Source organism: Sapajus apella, unplaced genomic scaffold, assembly GCF_009761245.1.
Source record: "Sapajus apella isolate SASKATOON/1434 unplaced genomic scaffold, GSC_monkey_1.0 scaffold10, whole genome shotgun sequence".
In the NCBI taxonomy this organism is placed as follows: domain Eukaryota; kingdom Metazoa; phylum Chordata; class Mammalia; order Primates; family Cebidae; genus Sapajus; species Sapajus apella.
Genome location: NW_022436950.1, coordinates 5,282,205 through 5,309,342, shown reverse-complemented (window position 1 = coordinate 5,309,342; position 27,138 = coordinate 5,282,205). Strand labels below are relative to the sequence as shown.

The following is a 27,138-nucleotide window of genomic DNA, read 5'->3' as shown; positions in this document are numbered from 1 at the left end:
CAGGGCCAGCCACAGCAGACCCTTGGTGGAGATGATCAGAGCCAGGATCCCTGCCACCCTGAGCGGTGGATGCTGCAGAGACGGCTCTTTACGCCTGAGAAGCTTGCCCTGAGGTATCTGTACTTTGCGGGGCTTTTCTGATTGGCCATTATGTGTTCATCTAAGAATTAGTGTAGGACAGGAAGCTTCCACCCAGATGGTGAAGGCACCTGCTGGGTTTCCTGCCATCTGTGGAGAAGCCCACTCCTTCCCTTGCTCAGGTGAGGGTAACCACACCCAGGTCTATCTGGTTCTGCCAACCAGCCCGTAGCAGTTGGAATGAAGGGAGCAGCTGGGCTGCAGCCAGGTGGTCAGGGATCTGGTCAGCTCAGCGGTAGCAATGATAATAGATGGAGTGTCCTAGGTTTTCCCCTTTGGAAATCTGAACTCTACTCAGAAGAATATTAGTAGCAATATTAGTAGACCCATGAGGTGGGGATTCAGGATTTGTATTTCCATGAGGGCCTGCAGAAGCATGGCCACGTGATGCCCAATGAGTTTGTAGAGTCAGATGGACCCTGGGGTGTTCTCCTTGTACCTTCTAAGGAGTCTTTAACTCAAGAAGGTTTTCTTTTTCTTTTTCTTTTTTTTTTAAAGACGGGTTTCACCATGTTGGTCAGGATGGTCTTGAACTCCCAACCTCAGGTGATCCACCCGCCTTGGCCTCCAAAGTGCTTGGATTACAGGCGTGAGCCACCACGCCCAGTTTTCTTTTTTTGAGTTGTTTACTCTTGTTTTCTAGTTACCTTCTGGAATTATTGCATTGAGGCCAGTTTTCTACTTTGGGGAATTTATTGAAGTTTTCTTTGGCTGAGAAGGCCTTCGGCGTTTGTGATTATTCCTTGGATGCTTGCAAATCAGTTGTATTTTCTCTGGGACGTGGGGTTGCAGATAGATCAGTTCAATCTAGCTTGATTATGTCGTATTTCATGCCGCATGCCCTGTGTCTTGTCTGTTGGACTGTTAGGTCTCAAGGGACGGGTTTAGGTTTCCATGTGTGGCTGCTGCCTTGCCATTTCCCCTGATCCACACTCACAGTTTTTTTCCATATATTTTAGTTTTTTTTTTTTTTTTTTTTTTTTTGAGACAGAGTCCTGCTCTGTTGCCCAGGCTGGAGTGCAATGGTGCGATCTCAGCTCACTGCAACCTCCACCTCCCAAGTTTAAGCGATTCTCCTGCCTCAGCCTCCCGAGTAGCTGGGATTACAGGCACCCGCCACCATGCCCAGCTAATTTTTGTGTCTTTTTTTTTTTTTTTTTTTTTTTGAGACGGAGTTTCACTCATATTACCCAGGCTGGAGTGCAATGGCGCAATCTCGGCTCACCGCAACCTCCGCCCCCTGGGTTCAGGCAATTCTCCTGCCTCAGCCTCCTGAGTAACTGGGATTACAGGCATGCGCCACCATGCCCAGCTAATTTTTTGTATTTTTAGTAGAGACGGGGTTTCACCATGTTGACCAGGATGGTCTCGATCTCTTGACCTCGTGATCCACCCGCCTCGGCCTCCCAAAGTGCTGGGATTACAGGCGTGAGACACTGCACGTGGCCTGTTTTAGTTGTTCTTTCAGCATAATTGGATGTTTCTGTTGCTCCAGCGGAGAAACCCTCCTGTGTGTGTGTATTTCATGTTTTGGGTCCTAAGTTTTTGTTTTCCTGATACCTTTTATTGCCTCCGTTTCTAGGTCATTTTGTTGTGCTTTTGTTTTAGGCAAATGGTGCAAGTAATTCTTTTCGCCGATTTTCATATTTGGTGTTGTAACTCATAGGGTTGGTTTTACCACTGCCCTCTTCTTTGAAGACTTTGCTTCTCCTGCCGCCTCCTAGAGCTCTTTCTTCCTTTGTGATTTGGGAGTAAGACCAGCCACCCTTGTTCCAGGCGACTTTGCTGTTAGCTTTGGAAAGGAGAGCACTGAAGCTCGTCCCAGCCCAGGGCTACTTACCCTTGGCTTCTCTTCCCCGTAGCCACCAGGGAGCTTTCATTGAGAGGTTCTAATTTGTGCTGTTGAAGCTGCCAGTCTTGTTAGGCAGATTGGCAGCTTAGGATATCCCATGTATTGGCTTTTTGCAGAATGTTGTGCGTGGTTTTGGTTTTGTACCTTCAGTGCTCTGATCTGCACGTGGCTTTGGAGAATGGTAGAGTCTGGGTCTGTGCCCCTGCTTCATGCTCAGAGTCCCCTCCCCTGAAGTTTGGAAGTTGTGTGTCATCACGTTCAGTCTTACGATGTCCCATTGTGTGCTGGCTCTGAGTAGGTGGCTTTGTGACCCTGGCCTGTGTCTGGGAGGCCACCCCCGTTCCTCCTGCCCAGTCATTCATTGATTTGCTCAGCAGACTCTGGCAGGCTGCCTTCAGCGCCAGTTGTGGCCTTCCCACTTTTCCAAAGACTGGAAACACAGGTCTGATCGTGGCTCTTCCTGGCCTGCAGACTTCGAGGGCTTCATGGTTTTACAGAGAAGGCCTCCGCTTTGCCACACAGCACACAGAGCCCTGGCAGGCTGGACTTGGAGGGTTTTATCCCGAGCCCTGCCCTGCCTCCTCCAGTGGGCCCCTAAGTTGCTTGTGGGTCCCCTCAGTGAAGCATGTGTGCACCCCCAGCCTTCCCCTTATCGCCTCTGCCCAGTGGGACTTTGCTTCTCAGCTTTCAGGCTGAAACACACACACACACACACACACACACACACACAGTGTCACACACATAAACTCTCACATATACACACACTCTCAAACACATACTAACACTCACACACACAAACACATTCGTACACAGTCTCAAACACACAGACACACACACTCACATATACTCTCACATACACACTCACACTCAAACACACACACACTCAAACACATTCACACACACATACACACTCAAACACACACACACAGTCTCTCAAACACACACAGACACACTCAAACACACACGTACTCACACACACTCCCCCTTTGTTTCTAGAGCGCTTCAGCTTTAGTTCTAGCCGCGTTGGTCAGAACTCAAAACACTTGGGAAAGCCGATGGAATATTAAATGTCGAGAAGTCTTAACCCGTCTATAAACCTGGCAGGACTTCTCCTTCTGTGCATCAGAATCACCTGTGGGGATTAAAGGTCTTGCTCAGGTCCTTCCCCTAGAGAGTCCGTTGACCTGGAGCTGGGACCTCTGGCTTTTTAATTTTAAACGCACCTAGGTGACTTGATAGGCCCAACTGAGATGGAAAAATGACCACGTTAGACAGTTACCTCCACTGGAATACGTGTCTCGAGTGGTATCGTTTCTGAGATCATGTTTCTTCAAAACTTTGGGTGTGCATAACTCTTTTTATTGTAGGAATAATAAAAGCCTTTGTAGCCATTCCAAATGTTACAGGCACATAGAAAGTGAACAGTGAGTCACCCTCCGCTCCCGGACCAGCCTTCCCTCGGGGCGCCGGTCTTGCATTCCGCTAATTCCAGCTAATTGGGGTGCCTCTTCAGCTGACTTCTGTCGGTAGGTTTCCATGTCTGCATTCCCAGATGGGATTTATGTGTTGTTTTATTTTTTGTTTATTAGCGCTGGGGATCAGGATCACTTTTTGCCTCGTAAAAGCAATTAGAGAGAGGGTTGACTTTTTTTTTTTTTTTAACTGCTTTAGAATTGTTTTGTGGGTTATCAGGCCCCAATTGAAAGAAAGTAGATGAGGGGATGGCTGCAGCGTGAGTTACCGGACACAAATTTCTTCAGAGACTACATGAAGAAAACAAAATAGGCTACTCGATATGGGTAAAATTGTGGTAAAAGACATAATATAAATGTTACCATTTTAGCCATTGTTAGGCGCACAGTTCAGTCGTGTTAAGTGTTGTGCAGCAGAATCTTGAGAACGTTTTCATCTTGCAGAATGAAAATTCTGTACCGGTTTCCTCCTCCCCCAGCGCTGGCACCCACCATTCCACTTTCTGTTTCCATCACTTTGACTACTGCAGGTACCTCACATAGGTGGAATCATACGGTGTCCGTCTTTTTGTGACTGGTATATTTCACTTAGCATAGTGTCTTCAAGGTTCATCCATGTTGTGGCAGATGACGTCACACTTGAAGGCTGCATAATATTCCATTATACGGATATGTTCTATTTTGTTCATCTGTTCCTCTGTCCGTGGACATTTGAGTTGTGCCTCATGCCTATTGTGAATGATACTGCCATGAACATGGGTGTGCAGGTAGCCCTTCAAGTCCCTGCTCTCGGCTCTTTTGGGTCCATTCCCAGAGGTGGAATTGCTGGATTCTATGGTAATTCTATTTTTAATTTCTTGAGGAACTTTCATTGTTGTTTTCCATAGCAGTCACTCCATTTTGCGTTTCCATCAACAGTGTACCAGGGTTCCGGTTTCTTCACACCCTCACCAGCATTTGTTAATTGCTGTTTTTTTGACAGTAGCCTCTCAACAGGTGTGTGGTGGGCTCTCGTGGTGGTTTGACTTGCATCTCCCCGGAACGATGTGTGATGCTGAGCAGATGCTTGTTGGCCGGCTTCCCTTCTTTCAACTGCATTTATTGACTTAAATTTTCTATAAAGTTTTCCTTTTTCTTTTCTTTGAGACAGAGTTTTGCTCTTGTTGCCCAGGTTGGAGTGCAATGGTGCGATCTCGGCTCACTGCAACCTCTGCCTCCCAGGTTCAAGTGATTCTCCTGCCTCAGCCTCCCTAGTAGCTGGGATTACAGGCATGCACCACCATGCCCGGCTAATTTTGTATTTTTTTAAGTAGAGATGGGAGTTTCTCCATGTTGCTCAGGCTGGTCTCGAACTCCCTACCTCAGGTGATCCGTCCACCTCGGCCTCCCGAAGTGCTGGGATTACAGGCGTGAGTCACCACGCCAGCCTCTTTTCTTTTTTTGAGACAGTGTCTCACTCTGTCGCCCAGGCTGGAAGGCAGTGGTGTGGTCTCAGCTCGTTGCAACCTCTGTCCCCTGGGTTCAAGTCATTCTCATTCCTCAGCCTCCTGAATAGCTGGGATTATAGATAGGCATGCACCACCATGCCTAGCTAAATTTTGTAGTTTTTTAGTAGAGATGGGGTTTCACCATGTTGGCCAGGCTGGCCTTGGACACTTGACCTCAAGTGATCCATGTGCCTCAGCCTCTTAAAGTTTTGGGAAGCATGGTGGCTCATGCCTGTAATCCCCTCACTTTTTTTGTATTTTTTTTTTTTTCTTGTAGAGACAGGGGGAGGAGGGACGCAGAGGCAGGAGGATTGCTTGAGCCCAGCAGTCTGATACCAGCCTGGGCAACATAGTGAAACCCCGTCTCTACGAAAAAAAGTACAAACAATTAGCTGGGCAAGGTGGCATGTGCTTGTAGTCCCAGCTACTGGAGGCTGAGATGGGAGGATGGCTTGAGCCCAGGAAGGTCAAGTCTGCAGTGAGCCGTGATCATGCCACTGCACTCCAGCCTAACTACAGAGCAAAACCTCGTTTCAAAAAAATAAAAAATAAAACTCAAGTGAATTGTTGTAGATGATAGTGTGTGTTTTCTCTCATTGCACATTTGCGTGGGGAGCTTATTTCTAAACAGACTGCAGAGAGAAGCTCCTTCCATGGAAAGAGGGAACGAGCCTTTTTCCTGGCTGTACTCTTCCAAAGCCACCTTTACCCTTGCAGATTGATGAGAGTGGGTCTAGTTGAAGTGCATTGTGTTGAAAAACACATGCAGAACACAGACATCACCGTGCAGACCTGAGGTCTGAGACTCAAGCCTCCTGGTGACTCTAGAGTATGGCCGGCAACTGTCCTTCTGTCTGTTGGTGAGTTACACGTGTATCATAGAAGATGTAGAAAATACAGCCTCGGAAATGAATTAAAAATCAACTGAGTGCCCCTAACTCCATTATGTGGGCTAAATCACATGGACATTCTTTTTAGATGGGGTATTTGTGTTCAGTCTGCAGCCTGCTGCTTTCACTGAGTGGTTTCACTGGCAGTGCTGACGTCGCCCACACACCATGCACCTGTGAGCCCTCACCGGCGGGGGGTGAAAGGCCGTCTTCCATGGGAATTACTTTCAGTGCTGTTTCGGGACCCCTCATTGATGGAGCGCAGTGGTTCACCTACCCCTGTGCACACCCTGATTCAACGTCTCCCTTCTGATCTTCCTTGCTAAGACTGGCATCTCTGCGGCCTTTCATCTCCCCTCCGATCTTCCTCACTGAGACTGGCACCTCTGCTGCCTTTCTGAGCAGTATGTACAGCTTCACTTTGCAGAAGTCATCCCAGTGCTCTGTCCTGAAATCAAGTCATCGAGGAATTGCTGACCACCTCTTACGTGGGAGGCACCAGCCCCAGAGCAGTTTGACTTTCTGAGGCAGCCATATGCAAATATGCACACCCTTCAACAGGCAGTACCTGCCTTTTCTCACTTAATTCAGCTGTAGGCTCCCAGAAGCTCTTCTTTCTAAAGCCTGGATTTTTTTTTTTTTTTTTTTTTTTTTTTTTTTTTGAGACATGGTCTTGTTCTGTTGCCCAGGCTAGAGTGGAGAAAACAAGGAGAAGTGGCTTCCTGGGCTCAAGGGATCCTCCTGCCTCAGCCTTCTGCATAGCTGGGGCCATAGGCCTGTGCCACCACACCCAGCTAAGTTTTAAAATTGTTTTTGTAGAGGGTCTCCCTACATTGGCCAGGCTGGCCTCAAACTTCCGGGGTCAAGGGATCCTCCTGCCTCAGCCTCCCAACCTGCCAGCACTACAGGTGTGAGCCACGGCGCCTGGCCAAGCCTGGATTTTGGGGAGGCTGTGAGGCTGCGCTGCCGACATCAGCCAGTGTCTAAGTGCTCCGAGTCTAGTGAGTCAACTGGGGAGGTTTTCAGAACTCAGCAGCTCGTCACTCGCCCTGGGAAAACTCTTCTAGAGATTTGTGAAAGGCTGGGCACAGTGGCTCACGCCTGTAATCCCAGCACTTTGGGAGGGCAAGGTGGGCAGATCACCTGAGGTCGGGAGTTCAAGACCAGCCTGCGCAACATGGTGAAGCACCATCTCTACTAAAAGTACAAAATTAGCTAGGCGTCATGGCGTGAGCCGGTAATCCCAACTACTCAGAAGGCTGAGCAGGACAATCACTTAAACCGGGGATGCTGGGGTTGCAGTGAGCCAAGATTGCGCTGTTGGACTCCAGCCTTGGCAAAAAGAACAAAACTCCGTCTCAAAAAAAAGAGATTTGTGAAGGTCATGAGCTCCAGCCCATTTCACTGCTCCATAAAATGCTGCGTTGGTGACATGGGCAGGATGAGTTGCTCTGTGGACAGCAGCCCCGGAGCTAACAGGGGTATCCTGCTTCCCACCACAGCATGTGTGAGTCCACTTGGAAGCCCAGAACACCTCTTGCCTCAGTGTTGGGCAGGCACAGGCCTTCTGGTGCTCATAGTGTCAGAGACCAGGGTGACCCCATTCCCTGGCCGCATTTTACAGTAATGAAGACTTAATGCAGCCTGTGGCTCAGGGCGTTCCACAAGCCCTCTTAGTTCTGAAATATTGAGGGGTTCCTTGCCAGCTTCTCTGGCTCCTCTCTGCATCCTCTTTGTTCTCTGGCTGGTGTTGGGGTGCTTTTTGGCTAAGAGTGGGGGGAGGGGAAGGAATCTGAGTCAGCCGTGTGCCCACACTGGGAGTGCTGGAGATCGCATTTCACCCTGGCACACCCTGCCTGCCCGTAACGTGGTGATTTGTTATGGGGATCATAATAAAACTTAGCCTGATTAAGGCATGTGGGGAGTGTGCCCAGCACACATCTTAGTTCCATCCCTCGGAGCAGGCTGAGCTCCGGTGGCAGGAAGCCGCCTTGCAATTCTCGGAGTTTCAGGAACTGGACAGGGGAAGGTTGGCATGCGATGCATTTCTCTGGGTTTGTTTGGTGCCAAGATTGAGTGTTCCTGGTGCAGAAGGCTGTTGGAGGGCTCCTGGGGAGACAGGCATTTTGTGGTTGGTTGCATTGCTATCCCACAGGGAATTGGGTGCCTCCAGGAAACGGCAGTAACATGGGCGACAGCAGTAGCAGGATGGCAGACATGGCACTCAGGGTGCAGCGTGCTCTGGCTGGAGCTGCTGCTTTTTTCCCTTTCACAGGTGGAGAAGCCGGGCCCGGGGAGGTGCGGGCACTTGCTGAGGTCACAGCGGCCAGACTTGAGCCCAGAAATCTGTCTGCACCTATGCCCAGTGTCTCTTACCTCCAGCATCTGAGTCCCATTGTCTAATGTGGCTTTAACTTCAGGATCAGGCCAAATTCTAGAATCCTACCTGCGAGGCAAGCACTATAAATGGCTTCATTTCATATATGTGGAAACTGAGGCACCGAGCAGTTCACTGAAGTTTTGAGGATGAAAAATCAAACAAAAGTTGTTTGAGACCGGGTGCCGTGTCTCATATCTGTAATCCCAGCACTTCAGGAGCCTGAAGCAGGAGGTTTGTTTGAGCCCAAGAGTGTAAAACCAGCCTGAGCAACATGATGAAGCCCCGTCTCTGCAAAAAATACAAAAATTAGCTGGGTATGGTGGTGTGTGCCTTTAGTCCCGGCTGCTTAGGAGACTGAGGTGGGAGGATCACCAGAGCCCAGGAGATTGAGGCTGCAGTGAGCTGCAACCGTGACATTGTACTCCAGGCTGGGCAACAGAGCAAGACCCTGTCTCAAAAAAAATAAAAGTAGTTTGACCAAGAACATTCAATCTTAGCTTCCCCCTAACATCTTAGTGGCTTCCCCATTTGTTTGCTCAAAAGAGGTTATTTCTTTTCTCCAGCCTCAGTTACCTGTCTCGTCAGCCCCATAGAAACTGAGCTCAGGGTCCTCCATAGAAACAGCCCTCCAAATTGAATGATGACTCCAGAACACAGGAGTCTGCGCCGAGTTTGGAGCCAGGGATGATGTGTGTGGTTACATCTTCTAGGGACAGGGGCCCTGGCTTTCATGCAGTGACCCCTGGGAAGAGCGGCAGCCCACCTGGCCAGGTTTGAAGGGTCTGGGCAGTACATGCAGTTATCTGGGCCCTTCTTCTAGAAATTGCCTTTTTGTAAATGCAGACTAAGCTATCATCAGTTTTTTTTTTTTTTTTTTTTTTTTTTTTTTGAGGCAGAGTCTCGCACTATCTCCCAGCCTGGAGTGCAGTGGCGCAATTTCGGCTCACTGCAATCTCTGCCTCCTGAGTTCAAGCAATTCTCCTGCCTCAGCCTCCTGAGTAGCTGGGACTACAGGCGTGCAACACAACACCCAGATAATTGTTTTTGTATCTTTTTTAGTAAAGATGAGGTTTCACCATGTTGGCCTGGATGGTCTCAATCTGCTGACCTCATGATCCGCCTGCCTTGGCCTCCCAAAGTGCTGGGATTACAGGCGTGAGCCAACTCACCCGGCCGGCTCTCTTTATTTATTTATTCATTCAGTCACTTTGATGTTAAGCTTGTGTTGAGCTTATAATCAACTGATAGTTCTGAGTAGCTAACTTAGATCCTTAGGGGTGACAGGGCAGGTATGTGCCAGGTTAAGGTCTCTCTTGTGTTTTATGGATGGCTGCCTGCAGCTAAGCCAGGGCTACCATCTCTTGGCCCCAGGCTTCTTGTTTAGTGATAGTTACAGAAGCTTATTTATGTTTACTCTCCCCTAGTAGTGGACATAGGGGCATCTCTGGGCACAGAGCAAGCAAGGGCCTGTGGAAGGGGTTTAGAGAGGCTGGCAGGTGACCAGGGTCCTCATCACGGGGAAAAGTCACGCGGGTGGCATCGTGCAGCGAGAAGGGCACTTGCCTCTGCGGTCTTCCTCTCAGTAACACAACCTGGTCTAACTGGGAGATGAACAGGTGACGAATCCCAGCCGAGGGGCGCTTTACAGAATACCCAACCAGGCCACCTCCGTACTGGCAAGGTCACCCAAAACACGCAATGTCTGGGGAGAAGCCCTAGCCACGAGGAGCTCAAAGAGACACAAGGAAAAGTCACATGGCAACCTGGATGGGATCCTGGAACAGAAAAAAGGACAATAGGGGCACTCGCAGGAGACCTGAGTGAAGGACGGGCTTTACTGTTTGATGATAGTGCACCGACATCCATTGTGACAAAGGTGCCGTCCTCCTGTAAGACATTCACAGGGGAGCCGGGTGTTGAGAGGCATATGGGAATTCTCTGTATTATCTCCACAACTTTTCTGTGAATTTAAATCTGTTCCAAAAGAAAAAGCTTATTTGAGAAAATAGTTAAGAGTGGCTAGGAAGGCTGGTCAGAGGCTAGGATTCCAGGCCTGGCCTTCTGCACCTGTGTCTGCTTTAGGCAGGTAACACTGGGTACCCCCTGCCAGGGAGAAGCCCAGGGTCCCCACTCTCTGGCCAGTAAATGCCCTTTCCTGCATACCCTCGCTCAGTGGGCCACGGCAGGTGGGCCCAGCCCTCCCAGTTGTGCCAAGGCCCATCTCTTTTCCCAACAGCACGTCCTTTGTTCTCTCCAGCCCAGACGTGGAGAGGTGAGCCACCTTCCTGGCCAGTGAGGAGCTTCTAAACACAGAGGCAGATCAGCTTTTTGCCGAGTGAACTTGAGAACTGGAGCAGAGCTGCAGGGACAATGATGCATTATTAAATTGCTCTGAGACTCAGAGCCCAGAGCACCTGGCTCTGGGGTGATTGGCAGGTGTCGGACCTGTGGCCGTGGCCCTGGCCCCCACTAATCCCATTAGCGACTTAGGGGTGAGTGGATGGAAAACAGGAAGAGAGTGTCTCTCTCCCAAAGAGGGCTGGCTCAAGTATGAATATTCACGGCCACACCGAGGCACCTGCTCCTCAGATGTTTTTTCTTTTGCTTATACAGTTAGTGCACAGAGTGAGCCCTGCACGGGGAAAGACACGTATGCACATATGCACACACACAGGCACGCACACACACACATGCAATGAGCACACACACAGAGACCCTGAGACCCTGCACTTGAGTTTCTAGTCTTAAGCAAGAAGGGTGTCACTGGGGTTGTGCCCTGCAGCCGCCACTGGCCAGTCTGTCCCACTCAGATGGTCTGTTTCTATTTTGGAGTTTTCTCGCTGCACCTGGAAAAGAGCTGCATTCATTCATTCATCCATTCATTCATTCAACAAGTACCTGACAGCGTGTGCAGCAGTGGTGCCAGGAGGGAGGGTGAGGAGGGAGGGTGAAAATGCAGGGTCCCCCTCACTGCAGGACCGTGTACTCTTCCTGTGCCCCACAGTGCCCTGAGGCCCCGCTGGTCATCCGTTCAGCCCTCTGTGCTCACTGACCGGTGTGGCAAACGCTCCGGCTGGGCTTCTTTCCTGCTGCAGGCACCGCAGCTCTTTCTTAAGCCTGTGTAGAAAGTTCTTTTGTCCGGGTGACATTGGCATGATTGAATCAGTGCCAGGGCCCAACAGGATGTGGGTCTGGGTGACTCCCAACTTCCAGCAAATTCATGGTTGTTTTCAGCTGCCTCGAGAGGGGAAACTGAAACAGAGACAAGGACCCCAACAATAGGGTGCTTTGAGGTCCTGGAGGGGAGCCCTGGCCCCGTGAAGAGAGGCCGAGTCCTGCATCCTCCGTGGACTGCATTTGACACTGAAGGGCAAGAGGCTGGTGAGCTCCGAGAGTCATGCCGCAGCCCAGAGGAACAGGCTGAACGTCCAGGAGGAGTGGCTTTACCTCCAGGTCAGGCGAGAGGCCTTTGCATTTGGTTTGGTAAGGAGAGAGAGCAGGATTTCTGGGTGCTGGATATGATGCTGGGTCAGGGCTGGTGTGTTTCTTTGCAGGGCAAGGTGGACTCAGGCTGGGATGCCAGGGAGGCACCTGCTGCATTTCTTGAGTTTTCACCGGATTCAGGGCACGTCCTCACTGTTCCCTGGCATACCAAAGGAGCAAGCCATGTGGTCCCTGAACTTTGAGTAGATACAGATAATATTTGAAAATATTTGGAAATGTTTACAGAATCACAAAAACAGTGAACACTTGTGTAGCCACTACTCAGGCCAGGAAATGGAACTTAACATTGGAATGCGCTTTGCCCCTCCCAATCCCAGCTCCCAGCTCCCGATCCTCTCCCCTCCCCACAAAAATGTTTTTATTGGATAAACCTGAAGCATTTAAGGGAGTCCCTGTCCTGAATTTCGCAGTGTCATTCTCTGCTGTTTTTTAGTTTTATCACATTGGGTTGCGTTTCTAAGCAACATCATTTGTTTTTGTGGTTTTCACTTTTATATAAATGGAATCATGCAGTATCTTTTGTGGCTGGCAGACTCTGACATGGCCTTCAGTGATCCACACCTCCTGGTGTTCACATCCTGTGAAGCCCCTTCCTTTTGGTGTGGGCCGAGCTAGCAACTTGCTTCCAACCAGTAGGATGCATCCACAGTGATGCTGTTCCTGCCTCCTGTGGTTACTGATCACGTTACGTGGGCTTAGAACTTCTTCCTTGACAACAGATGGTCTCCCCTGCTGGCTGTGGTGGAGCAGACTGTCATATAGAGAGGCCACATGGCAAGGAACTGAGGGTGGCCTCCCCCAGCAGCCAGCATGCCATTGAGGCCTGGGTCCCACGGCCACAAGGAACTGGATGCTATAACAAGCAGGTGACCCTGGAGGACCCCTCCCCAGTCTTGCCTTGAGATGAGACCGCATCCTGGGCCAAGACCTTGATGGCAGCTCTGTGAGAGGCCCTGAAGAAGAGGATCTCTTCTTCACCCAGCTAAGCCACATCCGGATTCCTGAAATGCAGAAACTGTGCAATAATACATGCCTGTCTTTGGGGTGATTTGTTACGCAGCATTAGGTGGCTAAAACGTAGTCTTGCAAGAGTTCCTTTTTTGGCTAAGCATTATGTTCTTGAGGTTCATCTGTGTTGATATCTGTAGTTGCAGTTCATCTGCTTTCTTGACTATGTGCTTTTCCCTTGTAAGTAGTCCCCCCTTATCTGCAGGGGCTAGAAGACCCCGGAAGGTGCCTGAAACTTTAGATAGTACCAAACCCTATATATACTCTATTTTTCCTATGTATACATGCCTGTGATAAAGGTTAGTTTGTCAGTTAGGCACACTGAGAGATAAACAATAATAAACAATAAAATGGAACAATTTTAGCACGATATTGTGATAGAAGTTGTGTGAATGTGTTTTCTCTCTGCCGGGATATCTTATTGTACTGTAGCGCCTGTTTTGGGACCACAGTTGGCCGGGGGTAACTGAAACCATGGCAACTTGGGATGTGGGGGGACTGCTGTATGTTAATGCCTTGGCTTAATTATTCTTTCTGCTCCTGAAGGACAATAGGGTGTTTACAGCCTTTGCTATCAGAAACGACACTTGCTGTGAAGGTCTTTGTACATGACTTCCAGCTCGGTGTGCAAATGTTTATCTAAGAGTGCGGCTGGGCCTTGGCTGCCAGTCGAGCTCCACTTCCCACAGCAGCCTTCAGGTTCGCCCAGCCTCCTCCACATGTTCCCCTCCCTGGGCATTGTCCGCCTTTTTCAACTTGGGGGATGGTCTGATGGGCAGGAGTTGGTATCTGAGTGTTTTTATGTTCTCCTGCCGCAAGCTAATGTTCACTGACCATTCTGATTTCCTCCCTGCGGAGATCCTTTTTGTGGTTTTTGCCCATTTTTCTTATTGAATTGTAGGAGTGTTTTTTGTTTTTGTCTTTTTGAGACAGGGTGTCACTGTGTCGCCCAGGCTGGAGTGCAGTGGCACGCAATCTCTGCTCACAGCAACCTCCGCCTCCTAGGTAGCTGGGATTATAGGCTTGCACCACCATGCCTGCCTAGTTGTAGGAGTGCTTTGAATTTTCTGGAAAACAAGCCTCTCTTAGTTATGAGCATTGCAAATACTGCATCCCAGTTTGTCCTTTGCCCCGTTGGGCTTTTAAAATCAAATCAGGCACAATTTTGAATCTTTCCATCCAGGGGGTTAATTTGCAGGATTACACTTTTGGGGCATTCCCAATCCTGCCCCTTGGGTCCTGGTCTCTGGGTTGTGGACTGTTCTCCCTGTTTATCGTTCTTGCTTGACGCTGCCTTCCTGAGTGGAGACTGCTGGGCTCTGTTCCCGTCTGTGGCTCACCCTCTAGTCTGGGAGTGCTTTCCTGTTCAGATAGCTCATTTGAGCCTTTTAGTCACTCTGAAGAGCATCGTTCAGTGAGTCAGCACAGGCCCTGGAGCCCGGGGACCCCTCACCACCAGGCCTGCGCTTGAAATCTGCGGCTAGTTTTGGGCTCCCTGGAGGTGATTGCTTGACTGCAGAGGAATGCACAGGGCTGGGGAGAATTTGCCCAGGGTGTTTAGAAGGAATGCATTCTGGGAGAAAGTTAAAATTAGAAAAAGCTGCTACATTTCCTGCCATTCAGTTGCAGTTGCCTGGTGTTTGTTTGCACAAGAATTCTTTGGTAACAATCTGTAGTTGGTTTCTGGTGGAATGCGAGGTGAAGTCATGATTTTTGGGATGGAGGTGAGCAGTTTCCATAGTGAGCTTTGTTGTCGGGGTCACTGCTTTGTTTTCCAAGTTCTTGAGGAATCATATCGGAATGGAAAAATATTATTGAAACAATCCCTTGTTGATAACAAGATTATTTTATTTATTTATTTTAGAAAACGGCTCTTCAGCGGGAAGCAATTCTTGTGGAGCGCATCTCTTTGTAAGCTCGTCGGCCGTTCTCCCGTCCCCACCTCCTTCCTGGGAGGCCACCTTTGGTGTCACCTCCCAAGGCTGGGCTTCTTGGGAGACCCCCTCTGACTGGCACAGGCAGTGGGGTCCAGGTTGAGCAAATACAAATGCAGAATACCCAAATACGTTTGAATATCTGGGGTCATGTACACTAAAACATTACTCGTGGTATACCTGAAATTCAAATGTAACTGGGAGTTCTGGGTTTTGGCTGGAGACCTCTCCCGGCCCAGCCACACTTTGCAGCTCCCTCTTTCCTGGTCTCTGGTGGTACCTGGGCCTCTCTCGGCTCACAGGGTCGTCGCCAGCACCAGGTGGGCTGCTGGCACCAGTGGGCACACCTGTGGCTCTGTGGAGTTTTGTCCACTTCTGTGTTGATGCCCGCCTCCTGCTGGTGCTGGGCAGGAGGTTGTGTGTCCATTTTATGGAGGAGGAATGGAGAGGCCGGAGGAATGCATGGGTCTGGGGAGAATTTGCTCAGTGTATTTAAAAGGCATGAATTCCTGGAGAAAGTTAAAATTAGAAAAAGCTGCTACCAGCCTGCCCAGCAGTATGCAGCTCATAAATGGAACTTTTAGCCTGTAGGATTCAAAGCCCAGCAGCTGGAGGGCACAGGAGAAATGAAACCATCATCTGCTCTGGAGAGCAGAAAAGATGATCAGAAACTCACACACGAGGAGGAAGTGCCTTGGGGATGAGAGTCTGGGTGGCAGGGGGCTATCCCTGAGACCTGGGAATGCAGGCTGTGGGGAAGCCTCAGTGTGGGCCTTGAAGGAAAGGTAGTGTTTGCACAGGCAGGGCGGGGACCAAGGAGGCATTTCCTAGTCATGGGGGAGTGGGCAAATGGGAGGAGGTGGGATGTGTGCAGGAGAGTTGGAGGGTGGGCCTGACCTGGCGGGAGTGAAGGGAGTTGGCAGTAGATGCTAAGGAGGCTGGCTACGTCGGGCAGGGCACACTGTGGAGAACCCTGAAATGGGGCAGGGAAGCCTGGCTTCAAGGGAGGCAGGGGCAGGAAGGAGCAGGGCACCCTGTGCTCTTGAGCCGGGGACTGTAATTTTGGTGGAGAGATGCCCCTGAGACCAGGAGGGAGGCAGTGGATCAGTGGACTCGAGACCAAGCCGCAGATCACAGGTGCCTGGGAAGCTTCCTTTCCTGTTCAGGCTGTAGGTCCTGTTGATGCCACATGCTGCTGTGCACAAGTGCGGGCCTAGGGGATACAGAAGTGAGCAGGACAGGTGGGTTCCTGCCTGCAGGCCATACAGGCCAGCTTGCCAAACATCCAGATGTTATTCCTCAGGGCACTCCACACAGCCCTTTACGGTATCCTAAGGCTCAGAACCTGTAGGTGTTACCTTATTTGGCAAAAGGGACTTTGCAGGTGTGATTCACGGAAGGATCCTGAGACTGTGAGATTACCCAGGATTACCTAGATAGACCCTAAATGTTATCACGAGTCTTTTAAGAGGGAGATGGAAATCTGACCACAGAAAAACATGTTTTGATCTTGTTCTTGTCCACAGACTTGTGCTTGAGAAGCTCTGAGTCTCATCCTTCCACCTGCATTGGCATATATGCCCTGGGCACTCTATAAATCATCCATTCATTCAAACATTGACTGCACCTGCTATGTTCCAGGTGGTTCCCGGTGAACACGACAAAGTCCTTGCCTTCATGCAGCCTGTTCTGGCAGGAGAAAAAGGAGATAAGGAAGTGATAGCTAAATGAATGTCAAGAGTGGCGGAGGAGACCGGGGAGAGGGAGTGGGCAGCAATGATATGCTTGTGTTTCTGATACGATGTGGGGTCAGCTGAGTAATTTCCCTCACAAAAAAAGATACGCCTATCCTAATGCTCAGAACCTATAGGCGTTACGTTATTTGGCAAAAGGGACTTTGCAGGTGTGATTCATTGAAGGATCTTGAGATGGTGAGATTACCCTAGATTACCTTCATGGACTAAATGTTATCACGAGTCTTTTACGAGGGAGATCTGACCACAGGAGGCCCTGGAATGGTGAGAACAGAGACTGGAGTCCTGAGCTTTGAAGATGGATGAGGAGCCGTGAGCCAGGAATCCAGGCAGCCAGGAGATGCAGGAAAGGGCAGGGCCCTGGAAACAGATTGCCCCCCTTGGGAGCCTTCAGAAGGCACTGGCCCTGATTTCAGCCCAGTGACCCTGGTTTTAGATTTCTGGCCTCCAGAACTGTAGGAGAGTGAATGTGTGTTTTAAACCACTAAGTTGGTGGTAATTTGTTACAACATAGACAGGAAAGTCAAGGGAGTGACGTTTGAGCAGAGTCCTCCGAGGGTCGGGCCGGGGTTCTCTGCTGACACGTGGCTGGGGCCATAGAGCCTGAACCAGGATCGAGACCTAGCTAAGGGTTAGGAATCCCTGATCGGCAGTTGTCCTCAGCCTGGAAGTGACCCACATTGCATATATATGTGTATGGTTTTTTTTTTTTTTTTTTTTTTTTTGGTGCAGGATAGGGTCTCACTCTGTCTCTCCAGGCTGGAGTGCAGTGGTGCAATCACAGCTCACTACAGCCTTGATCTCTGGGTTCAAGTGATCCTCCCACCCCAGCCTCCAAAGTAGCTGGGAGTACAGGCACACATCACCATGCCTGGCTGTTTTTTTTTTACTTTTTGCAGCCTTCATGTGTTGCCCGGACTGGTCTCAAGCTCCTGGGCTCAAGTAGTCCTCCTGCTTTGGCCATCCAAACTGTTGGGATTACAGACATGAGCCACTAAGCCCCATTCTTTTAAATGTAAAATTGTCAGTTGAGGTATAAATCCCCTTTGCTGAGTATAAATGAGTATAAATGTATCTTATTAATGGAACAAAATATTTGCTTGGCTTTCTAAATTGGGGATTTTGAACAATCCGTAGCAGCTCACTGGTTGTGACCAGAACCCACTGAGTGCTCAGTTGCATCACTCAGCTGAGTGTGTCCTGGACAGAAAACTCAGTGGTCTAGCGCCATTTACCATCTGTCCTGGTTTGCAACCCCTGAAAGCAAAGCCCGAGACAAGGACTTGGGTGCTGATGTTTTGGGGGAGATGACTGGTCCTAGCAGCCCATCCAAGCAGAAGAGGGTGAGAAGAGGGAAGAGGAAAAGCAAATCAGGGGTTAGCTGCTGAGCTAGTGGCCACTGTTAACCAATTATTAGGGCTCCATCATGCTGGGGATGTATTTGAGAAGCCATGAGAATGTGCCCTAGAATCGTCTTTCTGGAGGTCAGGAGGCGGGTGGGGGGAGGCATCGACCCCAAGGCATCTCTGGGGGGTATGTCTACAGCACATCCTCCATCTTGCAGGCTGACCCAGGCTTGGGGCTGTGGTGTGCTGGGATGTCAGAGCACCTACAGATCATGGCAATGGAGTAGTGATTATACCAAGATCTACTACAGCTGGCCCTCCACTTCCACCAAGTCCTCGCTTTGTGCCTGCCCCCTGTGAGTCATAAGAAAGGCACATATTTTAGCTCCATCCACCAAGACTTGAGTCACCTACCAAGGTCTGCCTTAATGCCTTTACAAACCGCCAGCATGGAGGAAGATGTTTAGAAGAATATGGAAGAAAGTCAAAGTGGTGTGAATGCAGAGAAATGCAGCGGGAAAACGCATCTTACCTGCACACCCATTTTTGACTCTTGTGCGCAAGCATTTTTGACCCTCTGTGCATAGGCATTTTGATTCTCTGTGCACAGATGTCTTGACTCTGCGCACAGGCATTTTGATTGTGTTTGTAGCTTTCTCCCTTGATGTATGTTCAGGTGAATCAGCCCTGGACACACACTTACAAGCACAGGGGCCATATGAAGCTGAACCAGTCCTTGATACATACCTATGAGCTTGGGGACCATGTGCAGGTGAACCAGCCCTTCTGTGAGCACAGAGACCACGGTGCAGGTGTCATCTCTCTTATTATTAATTAAGAGGCCCAGTAATTCCCTCCCCACCCTGAGTTGAGGAGGAAGGATAAGACTTAACCATGGTCCCCCCGCATTTAGTGGCAGAGACAGGATTTGAGTCCATATTCGATTAAGGTCCAAGTCTTCAACATACTGATGTTTCCTAGATATTTTCAGCCTCCTAAAGGTTTATTGGGGGACATAACTCCTTCAAGACTCCATCACAAACTTTCTTAGTCTGATTCAGGCAGGAATGTTAACTTCCACTTTGAAAGACTTGAGATGTTATAACCTGCTGTGGGAGAAGGAAACGCAGCACTGGAGCCTGGTCTGGAATCTGACACCCTCACTTGTCCACGTCCTGTCTAACTGCAACCCGTGTGGTCTTGAGATTGTTCTCTTTGTGTTTGCCGTTACTCTGCGTATCTGGGTTGCTGCTGCTGGCTTTGCCAGTGCGCTGGGTTAGGATCCCAGCTTTTCACTTCCTGATCTCAAGTGAGTCTATGAAACCTGGTCAGCCTCCGTTCTCTTATCTACTAAATGATGGCATGATGATATCTGTCTGGCCTACCTCACAGGGTTGCTGTGAAAAGCAACCGAGAGGCCAAATGGGAAAGCATGTTATCAACAAGGATACATTATGCTAATGATTTTCTTTTCTTTCTTTCCTTTTTTTTGTGATGAAGTTTCACTCTTGTTGCCCAGGCTGGAGTGCAATGGCGCAATCTTGGCTCACTGCAACCTCCGTCTCCCGGGTTCAAGAGATTCTCCTGCCTTGGCCTCTCAAGTAGCTGGGATTATAGGCATCTGCTACCACACCCGGCTAATTTTTTATATTTAGGAGAGACAGGTTTCACCATGTTGGCCAGGCTGATGGTCTCGAACTCCTGACCCCAAGGGATCCACCTGCCTTGGTCTCCCAAAGTTCTGGGAGTACAGGCCTGAGCCACCACACCTGGCCTGCTGATGGTTTTCAGGGGCAGCATCAACATCAGCTGGGAACATGTTAGAAGCACACATTCTCAGGCCCACTCCAGACCTACAGAATCAGAAACTGAGGGTTGCTGGGCCCAGCAACCTGTGTCATAATCAGCATTCCAGGTAATTCCAATGAATGCCAGTGTTTGAGAACCACTGCCTTAGTCACAGAATTTCACAGATAGTGTGTGCAATTTCTACTACGTATTTGGCACTAAGCGTCTGGTATGTTTCAAAGAAAGAAAGAAAGACAAGGTCCCTGCCCTCAACATGGTCTACAGGCTGGAAGAAAAACTAAAAGAAGAGAAACCCACACGAACTGAAGGTACTCTAGAGCCCCGTGTCACCATTGAGGAAAACGAGGCTCAGACAAGATAAGTCATTTAGCAAAGGTAGTGGAGCTGGTGTGAGAAATGTGAACCCACACATTTGACTGATGAGTCTCTGGACCCTCCGTTTCCCAGACTGCCTCCCCACCTCATGGGTGGCACATGGTGTCCCCCCACTTATTCATGGGAGAGAATTCCAGGGTCAAAATCAAAGCCTAGGACGCCTTCCTTGAGACGCTGTCCTTGGCTAGCTTTTAGGTGGTGATTGTCGAAACCTTGGATTAAAACCTTCAACCCCCCGCAACCCCGGTAGAGTCCAGGATGATTAACTAGATCAGCCTGTGAGGGTCCAGAAGGCAGTGGTCAGTGAGTTGAAAAAGTCAAAGTCTAGAGGAATAATTAAAAAAAAACAAGGAAAAGCCAAGCGTTCATGCATCTTCCAGCCTTTCTGTTGGGTGGGGGTCTTTCCTGAGTGTGGGTTTGGCCGTGGTGTCTCCTGTGTGACCCACATGCGTGATGCAGTCTTTGATTTCCAGTCCAAGACGGCGCCATGACTCACGGCCACTGGTGAAGCCGTCCGTGCCCAGAGTTCTCCTGGAGTTGACTGTGTTTTCCTCAGGTGTTGAATGTCGTCTAGTTTGCCAGCCACGTATTTAAGCGATTCACCTTTGGTGAGTCTTTCTGAAACATTCCACTTGGATTGCCGTGGCCGCTGCCCTTGTCTCACGCCTGGCCATCAGTTTATGCAGTAATTAAACATGTAAAATATCCACAAGGACCCCAGCTCCAGCCAGGGAAGCAGAAGCCCAAAGGGGAACGAGAAAGTGGTCCTCCAGCCACACAGGTGTGGGGGCCTGTGTCTCACCGTCCTCCTGTTTTCCCACTAAAGGGCAGGGGGCCTCTGCCTCCTCCTCCACCACCCTGCCAGGCCGGAAGGGCATTCAGAGAAGGCAGCCGCTCGGTGTTGACTGGATCCCCGCATACTTGGTGCCGTGCAGGTGCCGGGAGGAGCTCACGGCGTGTAGGGAGGACGCGTGAGCAGGCGAACGGAGCCATTGCAGGTGCTGGGTGGGTGGTTGTCTCAACGCCCCTCCCCCTTTTTTGTGCTTAGTATTCATTCTAGGTCTAACACAGGAGAGAGGATGGTTATATCCCTGTTCTTTATCACATTCTCTATAAAATTGGAAATTTTATGTAATTATAGGGAGGGTAAGTGAAGCAGCTGTGTGTTCTGCATAAGAAAATGTAACATGCGTCAGGTAAGATTTCAGGTCCTCTCGCTCATTCCTTGCCCAAATACTTTCCGAGTGTTGAAACTGTAATGGTGTTGATTTGACAGCATGAAGTATAAAAGCTTTCATCAGCCCACCAGAGTGTTGCTTTCTTTCTTCTGTAAATTAGTTGTTTTGGAGTGGAATGGTCTGCCCTCATAGAGAGTGAAAAACCCGGGTCGGGTCCATGGCCAGGCCACAAGGCCCCCCTGTAGTCTTGGACGTGCCGTGCATGCGGACCCACCGTGGGAACCTGAAGCTGGAGGACGATGGCGTTCCTGCGCTGCTGGAGGAGGGCCAGAGATGCCTCCCCTCTTTTTGAGGTTGGAGCCACCTCTAGAAAGAAGCCCTGAAATGGATGTTGGGCCCATTCCCATCTCCCTTTCTGACCACACCTACGTCTGATTTTCTTTCCTTCTCTCTCGCCATCTCTTATCCTAGCAGGTCTCTTGGCAAACACTCCTGGCACGCGGCCGCGTACCCGGGTGAAGGCCCACTTCCGTTTGGCCTGAGCCTACATCCCGCCTGGCCCTTTGCCCACTGCTTAAGGAGGGAGGGTAGAGAACAGGGGTTGGCACACTTTTCTCTGTAAAGAGCCAGAGAGTAAATATTTTCTGCTTTGTGGGCCATAAGGTCTGTGTCACAGCTACTCTGTTTTGGTTGCACAGAAGTGCCATTGATAAATGGGCGGGGGCTGTGCTGGTGAAACTTAGCTAAGGACGCTGTGACTTAAATTTCATATCATTTTCACATCATGAAATATTACTCTCTTTATTTCCCCACCAAGTACTTAAAAATAGAAAGACATTCTTTGTTCACGGGCCATACAAAGACTAGTGGCCAGGTTAGATCTGGCCCACGGGCTATAGTTTGCCTCTGGTTTGGACAAGAATTTTCAGGGTGAACACCCCTCATCCAAAAATTTGAAATCCAAAATGCTGCAAACTCTGAAACTTTTTCAGCACCGACGTGATGCCACAGTGGAAAATTTCACACCTGATCTCACATGACAGGTTTGACAGGTTGCCGTCAAAACTTCAGAACAAAATGATTTAAAATGTTACATAAAATCACCTTTGGGCTATGTGTATAAAGTACAGATGAAACATAAATGAATTTAGGCTGGGCATGGTGGCTCATACCTGTAATCCCAGCACTTTCGGAGGCCGAAGTGGGCAGATCACGAGGTCAGGAGATCGAGACCATCATGGCTGATATGATGAAAAATACAAAACATTAGCTGAGTGTTGTGGCATGCACCTGTAGTCCCAGCTAGAGGCTGAGGCAGGAGAATCGCTTCAACCTGGGAGGCAGAGGTTGCAGTGAGCCAGGATTGCACCCCTGCACTCAGCCTGGGTGGCAGAGTGAGGCTCTGTCTCAAAATAAAAAAGAAAGAGACATAAATGAATTTAGTGTTTAGACTTGAGTTCCATCTGCAAGGCATCTCATTGTGTATATACAGATGTTCCGAGATATGAAATCCGAAACACCTCTGGTCCCAGGCATTTTGGATAAATGGTACTCAGCCTGTATTTAGTTCTACTTTGTACTTCGGTTCTACGGACTCGCTCTGGTGTATGGTAGGGGTGAGGATGGAGCGACCCCATCATCCCTCTGTCGGGGATACAGGATGTAGAGGCTCTTCTGGCTGATGGCTCCTTTGATGTCCACTATGGCAGCTTGAAAATCTAAGAAGTAGGCTTACAAGTTTTCCAGTTTACCCAAAACCAGCCTAAAATATGCTTCACCTCAACCCTTCAAGAACTATGTCCCATAACTACCGGGTTGGACTTTTGGGCCCATTCCTGAGGTTGTTAGAACCAAATGCATTTTGAGTGTTCCTGCATGTTCACCAGGAACGCATGGAAGTCTGGCCTGAAACACTCAGCTCTGCAGTGTGGACCAGCTCTTGGTGTGGTCAGCACAGGCCGGCCTGTGGGTTGAGCTGGGTGAAGAGTTCATGGAGCATTTTCAAATCTGTCACTCCCTCAGCAACCTCTGAGATGGGCAGAGCCATGAGAATTCCTTTTCCCAGTTCGCAGATGGAGACTCTAAGGTCCGATGAATTCATTTGGTGGGGCTGTTGTCAATGGAACACCGGCTGCTGGGTGGTTTCCACAGAGGAAACTACTGTCTTACACGAATGGAGGCTGGGAGTCCAGGACGAGTGTCAGCAGGGCGGGTTCCTTCTGAGGCTGAGGGAGAATCCATGCCAGGCTTTTCTCCCTTAGCTTCTGCGGGTTTGCAGGTAGCCGCTGGCAGGTAAAGCCTCACCCCCATCTCCATCCTCCCGTCACCTGTTCCTCTCTGTGTGCATGTCTGTTAACTCCCCGCTTTTATAAAGCCGCTGGGTCATATTGGCTTGGGCCTCACCTGATGATCTCACTTTAGCTTGATTACGCCTCGAAGACTCTGTCTCCAATTAAGGTCCCATTCTGAGGTGCGGGGGATTAGGACTTAACATGCAAATTTGGGGGGCACACAATTCCGTCCATAACATTTGGGAAATGGGGGGAACAGCTGTCTTGGTGACTGCCTGGAATGAGGATTTGGGATGTAGATGACGGTGGTCGTCTCTGTATGAATATAGCTTCCTGTCTGAATGTGGCGGGGTGAGGACCGCGAGCTGCCTGTCATTTATCCACTCGCTCTTCCAGACCCACTGGAGGAACCCTCTGCAGATTTGTCATCAGCTGAGACTGTCAGCCGCTGTTAAAACAGCTACTCAGACGGACAAAGCGACGTAACTGCCCTTCTCCCTGCAGTGCACCGTGGGAGAAGACACTTGTGCTTTGACCTGCTGAAGACAACAGAATCTTGTCTTCTTGGCATTGTGGTTTGTGGAGATTTGCCCCAAATCACGGTTAATGGCAACACTGATGTTTCTTGAAACAACTGGAGAATAAGGCATCTTCCAGACTTGATACTTCCTTGATCCACCCACACTAAGACGTGTGGTTTTCTTGGGGCCCCTGATGGCTGATGGGCCCACACTGGTGTATGGTGGTGCCCGTGGGAGGACAGTGCCCGAATGAAAGATGGTGCCCCTTTCTTCTCAGCAAGGCTGGGCCTTGTCCAGAGACCTTGGGCCTCTGGAGCCATTGATCAGGAGTTGGGGAGGTGGAAAGGGGCCAGTGGTCCTGTCCACTGAATCCATCCACTGGAACCTCCCAGACATGACAGTTAGATCTAGATTCCCTCCTCCCCTCCACTACAGCACTGAGGGCGCCACGTGTACACCTGTCCCTGCCCAGAGTCCAGTGCTGACATCTCTGGGTCCCCTGGCAGGGAAGCTGGGTCCACCCATACTTAGGCATGAGGTGTGAGTTTACCCAGTTATCCGTCTGTCCAGGGAGCCTGCTGGGGACTTACGTGATGACATGCAGCTCAGCTTCAGGACTGTGAGGTCGTTAAGTAAAGACACTGCCTAACGAACCTGCCAGAAGGAAAGCTCCAGAGGGTTTGCAGGGCCCTTCTCCAAAAATGCGAAGAGAATCTGCACCAAAGCCACAGTGACGGAGGGTGTTGTCAGCGCAACCTCTCTTTAAATAGAGAAGGAAGCGCGACAGCTTTTTGGAGTTGGGACGAGGTGGCATCTGGACTTGTCCAGCAAAGATTTATTTTGTGCCCTGGGGGTGGAAGCTGGGCAGCCTGGGAAGAACTGGGCAGCCTGGGGAGAGCTGGGCGGCAGCGAGGACGGAGAGGCCGAGGCCACATGCAGGCCACACACAGGTCATTTTCCTCGGGGCTGCTGGAGGGCGGCTCTCCAGAGATCTCCGTGGCCTTGGCAGCCCCCACGACTGAGTCGGGTGGAGCGAGGTAGGGGAGGAGTGTCATAAAGAGGAAGGCATCAGGGGCTGCTGGAGATGGACATGTTCCTGCCATGTGGGCTGTGGGTCTGCACAGCAGCTGGCAGTCTTCGGTCTAGGCCTTGCCCACAGCCTGGGAGGCCGTGGAGTCCCTGTGAGGGGAGGAGGGTCCCTTCTGGGAGCACTCAGTGGGGCAGGGAAAATACACTTGCTGTCCCCGCCTTGGGCTTGTGTCGGGAAGTGCCTCGGGGAGAGTGAGGCAGCTGAGGTGATCCCCAGCGGTGGGTTTCCGGAAGGTCCCGTCAGCTGATGTTCGGGCCACACGTTCTCTTGGGGTGATCTTCCATGTCACGGTACTCACCCTTTCCTCCTTTCCTCACTGGCCCAGTAGTAACGCGGCCACTTGAGGGAGGACCCCACTGAGGCAGGCCCCGGGTCTGCCCTTTATGACGGCCCGCGATGGACCTGCCTGATGAAGGGGCACAGTGGTGCCAGTGCCTGCCCAGAGTTCAGGCTGGAGATTCCAAGGACCCTGACCAGGGCATAGGGGCTTGGGGTACAAAGGAAAGAAGGGCACCCAGTTCTCAGAGATGCTGGTGCGGTGGCTTTTAAAATCAGAAAGAAGGCTGGGTGCAGTGGCTCACGCCTATAATCCCAGCACTTTGGGAGGCCCAGGCAGGCAGATCATGAGGTCAAGAGACTGAGACCATCCTGTCCAACATGGTGAAACCCCGTCTCTACCAAGAAAAATACAAAAATTAGCCGTGCGTGGTGGTGTGCACCTGTAGTCCCAGCTACTTGGGAGGCTGAGGCGGGAGAATTGCCCAAACCAAGGAGGCGGAGGTTGCAGTGAGCCGAGATCAAACCACTGCACTCGAGCCTGGGTGACAGAGCAAGACTGTGTCTCAAAAAAAAAAAAAAAAAGAAAGAAAAGAAAAATTGGAAAAAACAGGCAATGCATGCCCACTGCAGAGGCCATGGGCAAAGCTGCAGAAGTGTGAAAAGGCAGGGGTATGGACCCATGACGACAGCACCTTCGTATTTTCACTTCCCCCAGGTTTTTTTCAGTGCCCTTTTTTTTTCCTCTTACGATGTTGAGGTTTTCAGCTGTTCTGTCTTGACTTGACTCTTTGGAGAACAAGTACTTGGAGAAATATTCTGAAAAGCTCTGAGCACCATGGTAGACCCGTCTCAAAGGAGGGGGTTGGACGGATGGCGGCGTCCTGCCTTCTGGGCCGTAAACAGGCTGCCTTGTGATTCCAGAAAGTCAGCCTGGGTGCCGGTGGCTGCGCGGGAGTCACGGTGGCACCTGCCGTCCGCCTGTCTCTTCCCACCTTTTGTTTTTGTCTCCTCTGGTTTCAGATCTTTTGTCGTATTTGTGCATATATTTTGTCACATTGTTGTGGCCTTTTTCGTAGTGTTTCATTGATTCTTTTCCTTTTGCCTGTGTGATTTTGTATATCGCTTGGACACTTAGAAGGTCTGCATCTACTTAGAGACCAACTTTACAACTAGATTTTCTGTTACCTAATGGGTTCCTCCTTTCCTCTCCCTCATACCTTTTATTGATCTGGAATTCATTTTGTCTTTGGTTCTGAGTTGAAGTGCCGAACAAGGAGTCTGTTCTCTGAACACCAGCCAGCTGCCCCAGCATCACAGGGAATGATTCTTTCCTTCCTGGGTGGTTGTGATACTTCTTTTAATTGCGTGTTAAATATTTACACGGGTGGAGCTCTCTTCTGGGCTGCCTGGTTTCTGCGGAGGCTGACTGGCCATGATTTGGGGAAGATGTCCAGAAGGAAATTTCCCCTCCTTCTTCCACCATCTGACGGGGTCCCAGATTCCTCTGAAGGCTGGGGCCACTCTGTTATACCTGTAGAGAAGGTCAGCGTGAGGGGGAGGGGGTCATGGTGGCACCTGCAGTCCTGCCTGTCGCCTCGATGTTGGCCAGCTCTGCTCTCAAAGGCGCCGGCTTTGTAGTGATGTCAGCGCCATGTGACTTGAGGAGGAGACCCCACTGCTGCAGTATGTCTGGGGTTCGTCTTCGGGGCTCAGCTGATGAGATTCTTCTGTTGCATTAGCGATGCCAGTTGTTGCAGCAGAAGTAATGGCAGGTGACGGAGACTCATCGCTGGGGTGAGAAAAGGCACAATAAGCTATTGTCACAGGCAG

The 27,138-nt window shown here is 50.2% G+C and overlaps 1 protein-coding gene across 2 annotated transcripts in view; it reads left to right on the top strand.

Annotated features, from left to right (window-relative positions):
• The window catches only part of SH3BP4 (SH3 domain binding protein 4), a 101,102-nt gene that overhangs the window by 14,978 nt on the left and 58,986 nt on the right, over window positions 1-27,138 (top strand). The window lies entirely within an intron of this gene.